The sequence below is a fragment of the Panulirus ornatus genome, chromosome 48 (genome assembly GCF_036320965.1).
Source record: "Panulirus ornatus isolate Po-2019 chromosome 48, ASM3632096v1, whole genome shotgun sequence".
Lineage (NCBI taxonomy): Eukaryota > Metazoa > Arthropoda > Malacostraca > Decapoda > Palinuridae > Panulirus > Panulirus ornatus.
In genome coordinates this window covers 20846051-20859598 of record NC_092271.1, presented here as the reverse complement: position 1 = coordinate 20859598, position 13548 = coordinate 20846051, and the positions used below count along the sequence as shown (strand labels likewise).

At 45.3% G+C, this 13548-nt stretch overlaps 1 protein-coding gene across 7 annotated transcripts in view; it reads right to left on the bottom strand.

Moving 5' to 3' along the window:
* Positions 1 to 13548, bottom strand: part of mAChR-A (muscarinic Acetylcholine Receptor, A-type) — a 461181-nt gene that overhangs the window by 128591 nt on the left and 319042 nt on the right. For all 7 annotated transcript variants that reach the window (XM_071690083.1, XM_071690085.1, XM_071690087.1 and 4 more), the window contains one exon: positions 4427 to 4479. The gene's annotated coding sequence lies outside the window, so the exon portion shown is untranslated. The remainder of the gene's footprint in view (positions 1 to 4426; positions 4480 to 13548) is intronic.

Sequence of the window (13548 nt, the reverse complement as noted above, 5' to 3'; positions counted from 1 at the left end):
GAAAGAGAGTTGATGTCCGGAGTGAAATACAGAGGAACGCACAGCGCATTTTGTGGGCTGACTTTATACACAGGTTTGCTCTGTGCCTTGCCATCAGCGCCTGCAGTGGCTCACATGAGACCTGGCGGTGGGTGTAACCACGAAAGAGAGAGAGAGAGAGAGAGAGAGAGAGAGAGAGAGAGAGTAAGTAGTATTGAGAGGTCACCTTCAGGAGCGAGATTCGAGCGTTCTGTCTCCCAGCTAATGATTGGGTTGATGCTATTAAGCCCAGATAAACTAGTGTACACAACAGGTGCCTTATAGCTATTACACGCTCGCGGCGGAGGCTCGGTCCTTTAGCCTGTATGATAGGCTTGTGTGTGTGTGTGTGGCTTGGCCTTACGCACACTGGAGCGCGCCAATGCCGTTGAGCGCGTCGGTTTCCAGGCCTGCGTCGCCGCTCCGCGTTGCATCAGCGTGACGTGGTATAAAAAGGTTAACGCTGGCGTGGCGTCCCAACTCTCATTCCTCCGATACAACACTAAATCAAGTTACGCTAAAGCTTAGCATGTTCCTCCTCCCCCTCACGTTACATAATAACTCACCGCTGCGAACAATCAGGGACAAAATATTTGACTCTTGTATGGAAGAAGAAGAAAAAAAATAGGTTGGTGGGCAAGAATGCACGGCAGGAGGGTAGGTCCTGCAAGAAAACTGAAGTACGAGTTGCAGGAATACAGATGATGGGTTGATGATCTACGGAGAGAAGAATGTATGGACTAATAGCAAGATATGATGATATGGATGATAACAGAGAAGGAACTGTTGTGGAATGTAGGATTTAAAGACATGAGGAGGTGTGAGGGGAGAAGAAGAAGATGAGGAGGAGGAGTGGAGGAGGAGGAGGATGAGGAGGAGGAGGAGGAGGAGAAAGAGGGATAGCTGGTGAATAAAGCAATGGTAAAGATAGTAAAAGTGTTTGCGCTTGAGTAAGACGATATGAAAAAGACGTAAAGAAGATTGTGACAAGAAATCTTACCATGATAAGGAAAGAGGGAAGGAAATGAATATAAATGTGAATGAGAAGATGAAAGAGACATTAAAAGGATGAAAGTACAAAGGAATGCAAAGGCGTGTAATTAGCAACAAACTGTTTTATTACTGGTGCGCTAATTATGTAAATCCTGCCCCGGAAGTCCCTTAATTCTCCTTTTGGGCTCAGCCACCGTTCAGGAAACCGTCTACGTCCATCGGAAGGTACTTATGTTGTAGTTATGTTGTGTGTGTGTGTGTGTGCGCGCGTCTCTGTGGGGAGAATTCTAGAGCATGAAGGGTCTTGAAACATGGTTGAATAATGTAGTTTTCGTGGGATGTGGTTAGGATGCAGTTAGAGTTCTGAAGGCGTTTGGTTCTATACTTCCTTTTGTGTTCGTGTTTGCGATGTGTTGGGTTGCAGTTTGGGTTCGTGTGGTGTCATTAACTTCGACATCGTTTGTCTGAGAGAGGTTTTTTTTACAGTGAGATTTGCTGGTGGTAGTGGAAGGTCATGGAAGAAGAAATTGAAGAAAGTTGGAGAAAGAGCATCATCTTGGGGAACTCCAGAATATAACTTAAAATGTTTTAGAGTTGAAGCCACTGTGGTGAGTGACTTTACCAAAGCTGCTGGCTGTAGATATGGCCAACTACATTTTCTTATTGTCGCTTAGGCTAGTGTCAAGTATCTTGCGTGTGAGGATGTGTCGGGTTCTAGTGTCAAATGCTTTGTTGATGTCTGCCGCCACTGATGTTGTGTGGGACGAGGGTTGGGGTAGGTTGAAACCGACAAGGATTTGTTGTGTGAGGTCTGTGTGTCGTGTGGCGGCTGGGTGGTTGGGACTAAAGCCATATTATGAAGCAATAGGAGGAGGGGATGTTGGGCGAGTTTAAGAAGTGGAATTATGTTGGTAACTTTCTAGACATAAGGGATTTTATTGTATTGCCAGGATTGGTTGAAGACGTATTCAAGTACTTGGGGTTACTACTGGACTGGAGTATTTTATGTGATAGTTTGATATGTTGTCATGGCCTCTTGTAGGAGATATTTTGAAGCTTTTGATTACCCTGAGTCACTCAGAGTGAAGGGAAATGTTTTTGGATGGATTTTGTGACATGGATACACAGGCCTCACAGACCCAAGGTCCAAGTCATTCAGGTTTTTCATGCCTCACCTGATTAGTGGTTGAGGTTGGCATGTGGTTGATGCACGAGTCGTGTGTCTCGTGAGTATGTCTCTGTGAACTTTGTGGAGGAAAAGATGTCACTGGATTAAGGCAGAGACTTTCCCAGCAAACGATGAGGACCCTTAACTCGAGGGGGGCACCTCTTGTGTGTCAGGGACGCATCTTAAAGGCTTCTCTCACGCTGGACCTATTCCTCCATACACACACACACACACACACACACACACACACACCGGCCTTCCTCTAACCCCGGTATGCGTACTACCTCTTAGCAACGTGGGTAGCGAGGCTGTGTTCACCACAATGCACCGATAGCATCCAACGCGTCGGTCTTTGTGAAATCGCATCTCTGTGACTGGAAATGTTCCCAGAAGCAAAACATAAAAGTTTACGTGCTGACTTCCTCATATGATTATCCATATAGGGAAAGAACTATACGCTGATAGATGGCAGGAGCTGTTGAAGTAGACATTCAGTATAACACAATTCCCCGTGAGTGTTTATATTTTTTTTTTTTTTCCCAGGAAACAGACGCGATACCTTTACAATTTGCGAGAGTGGTCGTCCACTATCTCCTTCGCCACTTCAGATGTCTGTGAATGCCACTCTTCATTACCATTTTCTTCATCTTTTGGCGATACAAACTTCCGTCGTGTGTGTGTGTGTGTGTGGTGTGTGTGTGTGTGTGTGTGTGTGTGTGTGGCGCTACAGGACAAACACATTACACTATGAATGACCTTTTCTGAGCTGTCAGGGGAAGATGAGAACTTTCATCCTAGTTCCCCATATACTAGGGGAGATAAAAACCGTCACCTCAGCTCCCCGACTGTCAGGGGAGGGAGATGAGACTTCCACTCCAGCTTCCTGTCTGTCAAGGGGTGGGGTGAGATATTTCGCCCCACCTCCCGTCTGTCAGGGGGTGGATGAGAACCTTCACCCCACCTTCCCGTCTATCAGGGGGTGGAGGAGCACCATCACCCCACCTTCCCGTCTGTCAGGGGATGGAGCAACACCATCACCCCACCTTCCCGTCTGTCAGGGGGTGGAGGCGCACCATCACCCCACCTTCCCGTCTGTCAGGGGGTGGAGGCGCACCATCACCCCACCTTCCCGTCTATCAGGGGGTGGAGGAGCACCATCACCCCACCTTCCCGTCTGTCGGGGGGTGGAGGCGCACCATCACCCCACCTTCCTGTCTGTCAGGGGATGGAGCAACACCATCACCCCACCTTCCCGTCTGTCAGGGGGTGGAGGCGCACCATCACCCCACCTTCCCGTCTGTCAGGGGGTGGAGGCGCACCGTCAGCCCACTTCCCCGTCTGTTTCTGGCTTTCGATCTCTGGTCTTAATTGATGAGACGCGTCTTTGTTTCGCTCCTAATTACTTTAAGACAGCTGCCGCGACTCCCCCGTTGGATTCTCCTGTTATCCCGTTACTAATGTGACTAATTTGTAACGTATGACGTCGGCTCTGTGTAGGATAAAGGCCTAAGCGGAAGTCTGAGGCCTGGGTTCCTGCCCGACTAGGTTCTCTGTCGCTTTGACAGTATTAAGGTCTGCAAGGAAATTACCGCATTATTTGTGCTATCTTATTTCCTCTTGTCTGTAAATCTGCATTCGTTTTCTTTCCATCTTTGGCCTTGTAACCATTTTGGATATGCGTGATATTCTCCTGCCGTGTATATAGCCTGTCGTGAAATGGTTAGGTGTTATCAGAGGGTGAAGTAACTAGGGTGTGGGTATGGTAATGTCAGGGTTGTGTACAGGGTCTGGAAAAGGTAGGGTTGTGGAGGACAAAACAGAAGGTTTGTGGGGTTTTAGAGAAGACTAGGGTGGTGGGGTATTTAGAGAAGATGGGGTTGTGGGGCTAGAGAGTATGGGGTTATGGGGCTAGAGAAGACGGTGTTATGGGGCTAGAAAAGATGGGGCTGTGGAACGAGACAGGATGGAGGTTTGGAACTTTAACTGAGGGAATGTTTGTAGGGGCTGGAGAAGATGGGGGTCTTGTGGCTGGCGAGAACGGGGTTTATCAAGCAAGGAAAAACGAAGCTGTAGGGAAATGTGTACCAGCTGCGTCCTCCATCTTCGCTCTGCCCACAACGTGAACGAGAACGAAGAAATCAAATGAGAAACAAGGACAGAAGGCACTTCACTCACACCTGCCCCCTTGAAGCAGCCGCCTTGCTTTAATATAAGGAACTTCTCATTACTCTCAACACACACACTCACCTCAGCCACTAGAGAAGACCCACGTAGCTACCGGCTGCTTCTCTCCTTCATGTCTGGAAAAGGAAAAACAGAAGACATGAGAATCATCAGGGGAGAAGAAGGGTTGATGAAACACTTCCAGACAACAAATGAAAAAGATGATCTAAGAAACCTGGCCCATAACAAGACATTACTCCTCCTTGCTTTTACTATCATTATATTTTTCTCTCATTTTGTCAGTGAGTTGAAGAAAAGTATAACTGAAAAGATGACGATGATATATATATATATATATATATATATATATATATATATATATATATATATATATATATATATATATATATATATATATATATATATATATATTCGTTTCCTGGCTGGGAAGGTGAAGCAGTGGTAGTGACAACGTATATTTTATATGTAAAGCAAAGTATATAACAGCAACTTATACTCTCATGATTGAAAGTTTATACAGTCAGATGTATTTTCATTATTGTAGGAAAGTATATAACTACTGCATATATCTTTATAGTTGTTGAAAAGTTTATAAAGTGATATCCATGATGATAGTTATAGGAAAGTATATAAGAGTAGCATATGTTTTCATCTCGATATCCATTTTTTATAGCTACTGGAAAGTATATAAGAGCAACATATATTTTCATCTCATCTTTGCTAAGTCGAGGCAAAGTTTTTAATAGGAAAAGATATTTTCCACTCCCTCGTCGACACGTTGAAGAGAGAGAAAGTTCACGCCATATATTTTGGGTTCCACAGAGCGAGTGAGTGAGTGAGGGTGTGCAAACAATGGCATATCTTTATCATGAAGCCACGAGGGATCGCCCGCCCTCAGCCTCACCCAGTGCAGAGGAGCGCTCTAGCCCAGACCTTGCGCATGAAGGCCACAGGGTTCGCAACAGCGTCTGCCGGAGGACTGTTAGAGGTCGCTCCCGGACCCTTGTCAACACTATACCAACGCGCTCTCTCAGTGAGAGTGCAAACGTTGCTTCTGGTTTTTGTCTACCGTGGCGGCTGCTGCTGCTGCTGCTGCTGCTCCTCCTCCTCCTCCTCCTCCTCCTCCTCCTCCTCCTCCTCCTCCTCCTCCTCCTCCTCGTCTTCGTTTACCACATCTACCTTTAACGTCAAATTGCCGGGCCTTTGCTCGTCTCTCGTCTCTCTGGCCGCGTTCCTCTCTCTCTCTCTCTCTCTCTCTCTCTCTCTCTCTCTCTCTCTCTCTCTCTCTCTCTCTCTCTCTCTCTCTCTCTCTCCATCTATATTTGCTTCTTTTTTTTTATATTTCTTTTCATTTTACAAACTGCTTTATCTTCTTCACTTTCCTCTCTCGCTACCTTTCGTCCTCTCACTTACTCCCTCTTCCCTTTAGTTTTCTTTCGTCCCTCACTCCTCCCCATGACTGTCCTCCTCACCTTTAACTTCTCTCTCTCTCTCCCCGACCCTTCCCGCTCTTATTCTCCCCACTTTCATTCCCACTCTCCTGCTGTGTTCTCTCGCGCACCATTCTCTCTCTCTCTCTCTCTCTCTCTCTCTCTCTCTCTCTCTCTCTCTCTCTCTCTCTCTCTCTCTCCCTCCATCAAGACGGATATATTGTATGAGTTAGCCTGACGAACTGGTTCGCGTTGTGAGTGATGCATGAGGTGGCTTTACGTCCCGTGTGAGGGAAAGGGGAAGAGACGGTTTTATGAGTTTGTTTTCGAGTGACACAGGAGAGAAGCCATCTTTGCTCAGACCCCCACGGTGAAGCGAGGCCCCTCCCTCCTCCCTCCATCACACTCCCCCACCCGCCTTAAACTGCAGGCCGGCTCATGTCTGGTCTTAAACCCTCCTCCTCCTCCTCCTCCTCTGCCTTGCCTCATCTGCCGTTTCACAAGCTGGCTCTAGCTAGCAGGACGACCAGCCTGGACGACCTACGACCCAGGGAGGCTTTGGTCGGGTGGCACGACCAGACCGGAGACGAAGACCCTGCGATGTTTTGGCGGGAGGATCCTCTTCCTCATCCTCCTCTTCCTCCTCCTCCTCACCCCCATCCCTTTCTCTTCCTCCTTTCCCTCTTCTTCCTCCTCCTCCTCCTCCTCCTCCTTCCATTAAGATAATGGACCCGGGTTGCAGGGGACAAACCTCGTAAGGGACACCGGCATGGCCACCCAGGGTCGTCGCCTTCATTTCTAGAATCGCGATGATGTTTTCATTTTCCCTAAACGAATCGCTGAGGTATTAACACTTCCTCCTCTGGTGTGTGTGTGTGTGTGTGTGTGTGTGTGTGTGTGTGTGTGTGTGTGTGTGTGTGTGTGTGTCAGTTACTTGGGGTATCAGGTGGGGAAGGTATTAGGTGGTATGGGTATCGGTAGGTCAGGATATCAGTTGATGTGAGTATCAGTTAGAGTATCAGTCATTTGGTTGGGCTTGACATGGTTGTGTTTCACTCGGCTGTGCGTCACTTGGTGTGTGCGTCAGTTAGTGTGTGTGCGTCATCTGATATACGTGGGCAGCAGAATTTTTTCCCCTCAGACTACCACGCACATGTATTTGCTGGCTGGTTCCTCTCTTTGGCTACATCTGTCTATATTCACCTGTATGTGAGTGAGTCTATACATATTTACATGTGACTCAGTCTGTGAAAACAGATAGATATGAGTACATTTATCTCGGTATATGTTTTGATATTCGTCTATCAGATGTATGCATAGTCTATGCAAATTCTCTTGTTTTTTTAACCAACCGTCCTTTTTTAGCATGTTGTAGCATAACTTGGCTATAACTTCTCCTCCTCCTCCTCCTCCTCCAGTGGTCGCAACTCCCTGATGCATTGTCCAGTCCTCACATCTTCCTATGTTTTCCCTCATGTATTACACCTGAGACTTGATCCATTTGTGTGTATTGCGTAGTAGTAATGGCTGTAGGACGAACGATGAAGTATGGGTGTGTTTAATGGTGGAAAGTACTTATCTACTTACGTACATACCTACTTACAAGTAGTTACGACGAGATTTTGATAAAAGGCAGGGCGACCGCGTAATGCTCACCACAGTTACGAGGAACGAGTCGTTGTGAGTGACGTGTTGTGAAGTGTTATGTATGAGATGGAGAGATTGTATGTTTGAGGGCTGGAAGCCATTGGCCCACGTGAAGGTGAGGAGGAAAGATAAGACAGCTACCTGGGACAAAAGAATGACACTTGACAACCACTGAAGTGCTGGCTCACTCCGCAGCCATCACTAATCCCCCCCCCCCCCCCACACACAAAAACACACACCCACACAACCATACCGATTTGGTAATGCTAATGATGTATCGTCTTGATTGGTGGATACTTACCTATCTACCGAGAGAGAGAGAGAGAGAGAGAGAGAGAGAGAGAGAGAGAGAGAGAGAGAGAGAGAGAGAGAGAGAGAGAGAGTGCGCACGCTTGCAAGTCTTCCATATTTTCGCTATGCAGCATTGTTCACGTGACTCTGGTCCAGAAGAGAAACCCGTGAACAGTATATCTTATGTGATATATGTCCTACTTTTATTGAAAAAGATAGGTTTTGCAAGAGAGGAAACATTGCCAGAAAATATGACGATGGCTTCCTCTTGTAATAAATCCAGAGCTGGGAAGAAAAGCTCTAGAGTTTCTTACGAAAAGTCGATCTTTTGTCTTTTCTTTTTTGTTCGATTTCTTTAGCGATTCCCCGGCGCGTGTCAGTCGTGTCCTGCCTTAGTACAGCAGCCCCAGTGTTTAGCTGCCCCAAATGGCTAGTTACCCCAATGGGTAGTAGCCCCAGCGACTATTGACCGAATGAGAAAAAAGAAAAATAACAAGATTCATTCTCCATCTTACTGCCAGTGAATTTACCTAAATTCATTCACAGTGTTTGCAGACAGTCACGCAGTACTCTGCATTCGTCTTCCTTCATCGTGGTGGCTCAGTAATCCCCCCACCTCCACCTCATTCAGGTTGCCTCCGTCAGCTAGTGACTCTTGGCTGACACTGCCTGACGCAGCGTCTGATATCATTCCGAGGAGTCGGCAGCAACAGCATTTGAGGAGGAGGAGGAGCAGCAAGCCAAGATGAATGACCCCTCGAGGGTAAGTACTCGCTTGGGAGGAACCACCTCACACACACATACCAACTCCTCACTACTTGCATCCCAGCCTTAATCCCCTAGTAGAGCTGCACTCGTCTCCTTTTTAGGATTTTAATCCTACAACCTCCGGTCCTCCTGTGTCAGGTGACGCTGGAGCGTGGAGTCTGCTGGCGGTATATTCCGTCAGGGGATGATCAAAAGGAGGGAACTTTCCTGCACTCCATCGCCAGAGGACGACCCCGGGACTTGGTGTGTCTTGTGGCATTCGTCAGCCAGCAGGTGTGATCTGCGAGCTCGGGGTTGCATCTTCTCCTCCTTCTCCGCGCTGTTTCCTCTCTCCATGCTTTCATTCTGAGACCATTGGTTACCATTATGGTTCATTTTCATGCATGACTGGTCTATTTCGACTAAATTATTGAAAATTATATTAACCTGGATTGCTAGGTAAGTCAAATTATGTTTCATACATTATGTTCATTTTCTAACAGAATGACCTACTTTTACTTTAATTTGCCCCATCATTTATATGAAATTTAATGCGTTAAATCATAAGCAGCAAGAATTTGTGTAACAACAACTATTTATATAAAGATTGTATAACATACATAACCATTTTCCAAAGCTATTTTCGATGCGGAGTTAAACTGGTAAATTGCCATGTTATTATCTATGTATAGTATCATTTAGACGCCTAGGTAAGGATTAAATATTTTTTTGATGACTAATATATGTGTATTACTTACTCTTACATTAATCAACCCCATATTTACTCTTACATAACCCTCATCGCCCTAAATTATAATCCATATGATTTACAACTGTTCTTGTAATTCCTAATCATTACGCTAAGCATTACAGAGCAGAGTCAATAATCTAATCAAGTTGCGATTCAGGGCAAATTTAGACTTATTCTGGAAATAGATGTAACCCATAAAACTTTCCCCAAGGACCTAAATATACACTGCACTTTCCATGTCACTTTGAGGAAAACAGATGACGACTTCTTTTACCTTCCATTGTGTGGATGTTTGGTCTTAGTGTGTGTGATCGGTGCTCGAGTGTTTTTAACTCCCTCTGTTTGCCCACAACCAGTAATGTACAGCGGAAGCAAGATGTTTTGAGTATATTTCGGCTACGCTGCCAATATACGGGGATAAAAATGAGCTCGTAAGCATAATTAGGTTCTCAGATCATTTATTAGTTTATAATTGTTTCATAGATTTAAACTTCGTAAGGTGGAAAGTAAGATCCAAGTTATGATTCCCCAGTGAAAATCACTTGAAAAGGTAAGGTGTCTGTGGATAGCGTTGTATTCCGTTATGTATTTGTGTGGTGCCCCTAATCTTGAAATTTTGCCACTTTACGGACACAACTCGTAGAATTTTCCCTCCTTGCAGAATCGGTTCAGATTTGAAACATGTCCAGAATTTCTGTCACTCGCCTTATTTTGCAATTTAAACATTTCATTTCAGTCACAAAAGGAACGTGTAAAGTCTTAAATAGATGGCCAAAAAGGTTACATCTGGCTAGTCAGTGACGCGGTATTGCTTCGTAAAATTGTCAAATATTACGGCAAAAATATGGAATCTTCCGTGATAATCGACGGAAATTCATATGATTCTGTGTGTAATTTGAAATTTTCCATCCACATGTATCTATGATCTGTAAATGTTTAAACAGAACATTAAAACAGCAGACAACAAGCGTTGAGCTGCTGACTTGTCTCGTAGTGCCATCTAGCCATGAGCTGGGAACTAAAAGAAGTACCAGACACCTCCTTTCTGGTGGGAGTGTGTTATCCTTATAATTTATTTTGGTTACGCCAGAATGCTGGCGATCATTAAGGGTGGGATGTCGTCAGTGTGTCTTTGTGTATATAACTTGTTTTTTAGGCTATGTTACCTCAGTGATACGTTGTGAAGACTGTTGACATACTAGTGAATAGTTAGAACAATGGCTAATGCTCGTAAAAGATGTCCATCTTGTGCAGAAGACATTCCAAACTTGTAAACATTCAGTTGTTGATGCCACGATGATGATTAGCGTTCGTCACAGGAAGCAGGAAATGGAGGCCAAAAATTAGTGTTATTCACCTGCATAAAGAAATCCTACCGAGGGTGTTGGATGACCTTGACGGGGTAAGCAATGTTGTTTTTTTTTTTTTTTCGTTGAAATTATTATATAGTCATGTTTGACGTTACACGTGAATCACTGAACGAGACCTCGAGACTGAGGACGTGAATGGGTGGAGGTTTAGGTAAAAGTTGAGAAAACGGACGCGCGTTTTTCAGGACTATGATTTATGTTTTGCTCTTATACGATTGTTATTACCACTTATAAAGTCATTTAAAAGTGTTAGGGTATTCGCCTTCCACTCTTAAAACCGATTTCTCTATATCAAGTCTGTTGTGGTAGGGTTATGAAGGAAAGTGAAAATGTAGGGTTATACAAGAAATGTAAAATTTCGGTTGATATGGAAAGAAGTACTCCATGTACACCTCCGCCATGATTCGTTGGGTTTGAAGGTAAACGATGAGTTCAGATGTGTGTAGGGAGGGATATAGGGTCCTGCTGACCCTGTGTGGGACGGATCTCGTAAACATTATTTCGAGTACTAATTTTAGTCGGATTCCGATGTTACGACGCTTGGGAACATCCCCTGGAATGCATAAATTATGAGGGGGGGGGGGGAATAAGCATATTCAACATTGTCTTGGTTTGTTACAGCTTCACTCGCTTCGATCAACATATGAACCGAATGAAACTCTGTAGAATACGACGAACAAGCGTCAGAAGAATGGGCTTATGTCAGATGTCCGAAAAAAATGACCACGGGACGCCGTTTACCGTTCGTTAAATTTCAACGAAAGCGTCACGAATGCATTGCTTAAAGTGTCAAGTGTTGCTTCCTTGAGTGGCTAGATAGCATCAAATAATTAGACATTTAATTTTGAAGTTTGATGTTTTGGAACAGTGTGAATCTGTTCTCGTATTGGCTGAGTAGTATCATGACAGATGGCCTTACGGACCGTAACCGTTACGTGGTCTTAAAAGCCTATATTCCGCCTCAGGCATGATGAGGAAATGTTTACACCATCGTTTTGTGGAATTTATACTTCCATTACATTACCATATTGTTATTACTATTCCTGTCGAATGGAGCCATCTAAGACATCGTTCGTATTCGTCCTTGGAATACATGACTCAGCTCGGTCAATATTGCATTGTTAGCAATATCTCAAACGATTTAAATAAAGGTTTATAGAGGATTTGTGGGCGGGCGAGGATTTCAGCGAAGTCGTTAAGAGAGAAGACTTATATGGTGAGAGGGCAAGAGAGTCCCGTAGTGAGAGGGAGTGAGAAGTCCTATAAGTGAGAGGCTGAGAGAAATCTTATAGTGAGAAAAGTCTTGTAGTAGGAGGTTTAGAGAAGTCTTACAGTAAGAGATTGAGAGAAGTCTTATAGCGAGGGTTGAAAGAACTATTATAGTGAATGAGAAAAGTCTCTTAGTGTGAGGCTGAGAGAAGTCTCTTAGTGTTGAGGCTGGTGAAGGTTCATAGTGCGAGGCTTATGCTAGCCTCTGCCACAGTCAATTTGAGGCGATGTTGAGCTGTAATTGAAGCTGATTATTCGAATAGGATCTGTCTAGATAGGTCTATAAAACTTGGAAAGTCTCTACCAACTGAGCGACAGACTAGATCTAGGACAGACAGACAGTTTTTTCGTAATTTTAAGATATGATTTCTGCAAGAGGATGCAACAGACTGCCGTCATTAGTGTGAAAAAAATGTTTGCAGAGACGACTACTACTACTACCTGTTACTCATGAGGGGAGCCTTAGACGTGCTTGCACATGTCTGTGGTAAAACTCATGAGGTCACCACTGTTTCTGTTCATGATTCGCCGGATCTGTCCCCGGCTGAAGTTTTAGACCGACCAGGACAGTTCTCAGTTGAGTTTTGAGTGTTGCGGCTTTCATACGTCCGAGTGAAATGTAAAGGAGGATATACGACCGAACGCCAGCGGTGGACATCCCTGGTAAGGGTGATAAACGAGTGCGTGAAACAAAGCCAGAAGGGGGGGAGCGGTGAAATGTTTTGAAATGGGAACGGGGAGATGTGCAGAGCCCTGCCTGATGGAGGAGGGTGGTTGTAGGTGTGAAGGTGAGACACATGGGCGGAGGAGTGGACTGGGATTCTTAGGGGTGAATGGAGGAGGAGGAGGAGGAGGAGGGGGAGGTGGAGATCGTTTGTAGGAGGAAGAGGTGGAGGTCGTTTGTATGAGGAGGATGTGGAGATCGTTCGTAGGAGGAGGAGATGGAGGTCGTTTGTAGGAGGAGGAGGTGGAGAGCGTTTGTAGGAGGAGGAGGTGGAGGTCGTTTGTAGGAGGAGGAGGAGGTGGAGGAGATCGTTTGTAGGAGGAGGAGATGGAGATCGTTTGTAGGAGGAGGAGGTGGTGGAGATCGTTTGTATGAGGAGGAGGAGGTGATGGAGATCGTTTGTAGGAGGAGAGGAGGAGGAGGTGGAGATCGTTTGGAGGAGGGAGTGACAGACAGGTAACGAGTCCCGGAAGAGAATTATGTGATATGATACATCGACTGTGTACATCAGTGGGTCTACGTAGCCGTAATGGTTCGTTGTGTGCATCGTGGTGTTGATAGCAAGATGTTTTTCATCATCGGAGCGCCGTGTTGTTAGTATATGAATACGCTCATCGGGTGGTCTTCAACGTTTCTAATTGTTAGATATGTTAATCATTGGGCCTCGGTATTATTGATAGTTGAATGTGTTCACATGTGGTCCTCGCCGTAGCCAGTCCAGAGGGATATACGAACAGTTGTACTTGGTAAAGATAGCAGACAAAACTTAGAGCAGGGTATGGCTGGTCTGTTCCCACTGCGGGTAAACATGACGGGTTGTCGAGTGGCTGTGAGGGAATATCTCCAGCGTGGTTCTGAAGCCCCATCGCCCCGGCACCTATACTTATACAGAGAGACCAGGATCATATGCTTCCTAGTCCGAAACTTATCTGAGACATCTGGACCCTCACACATTA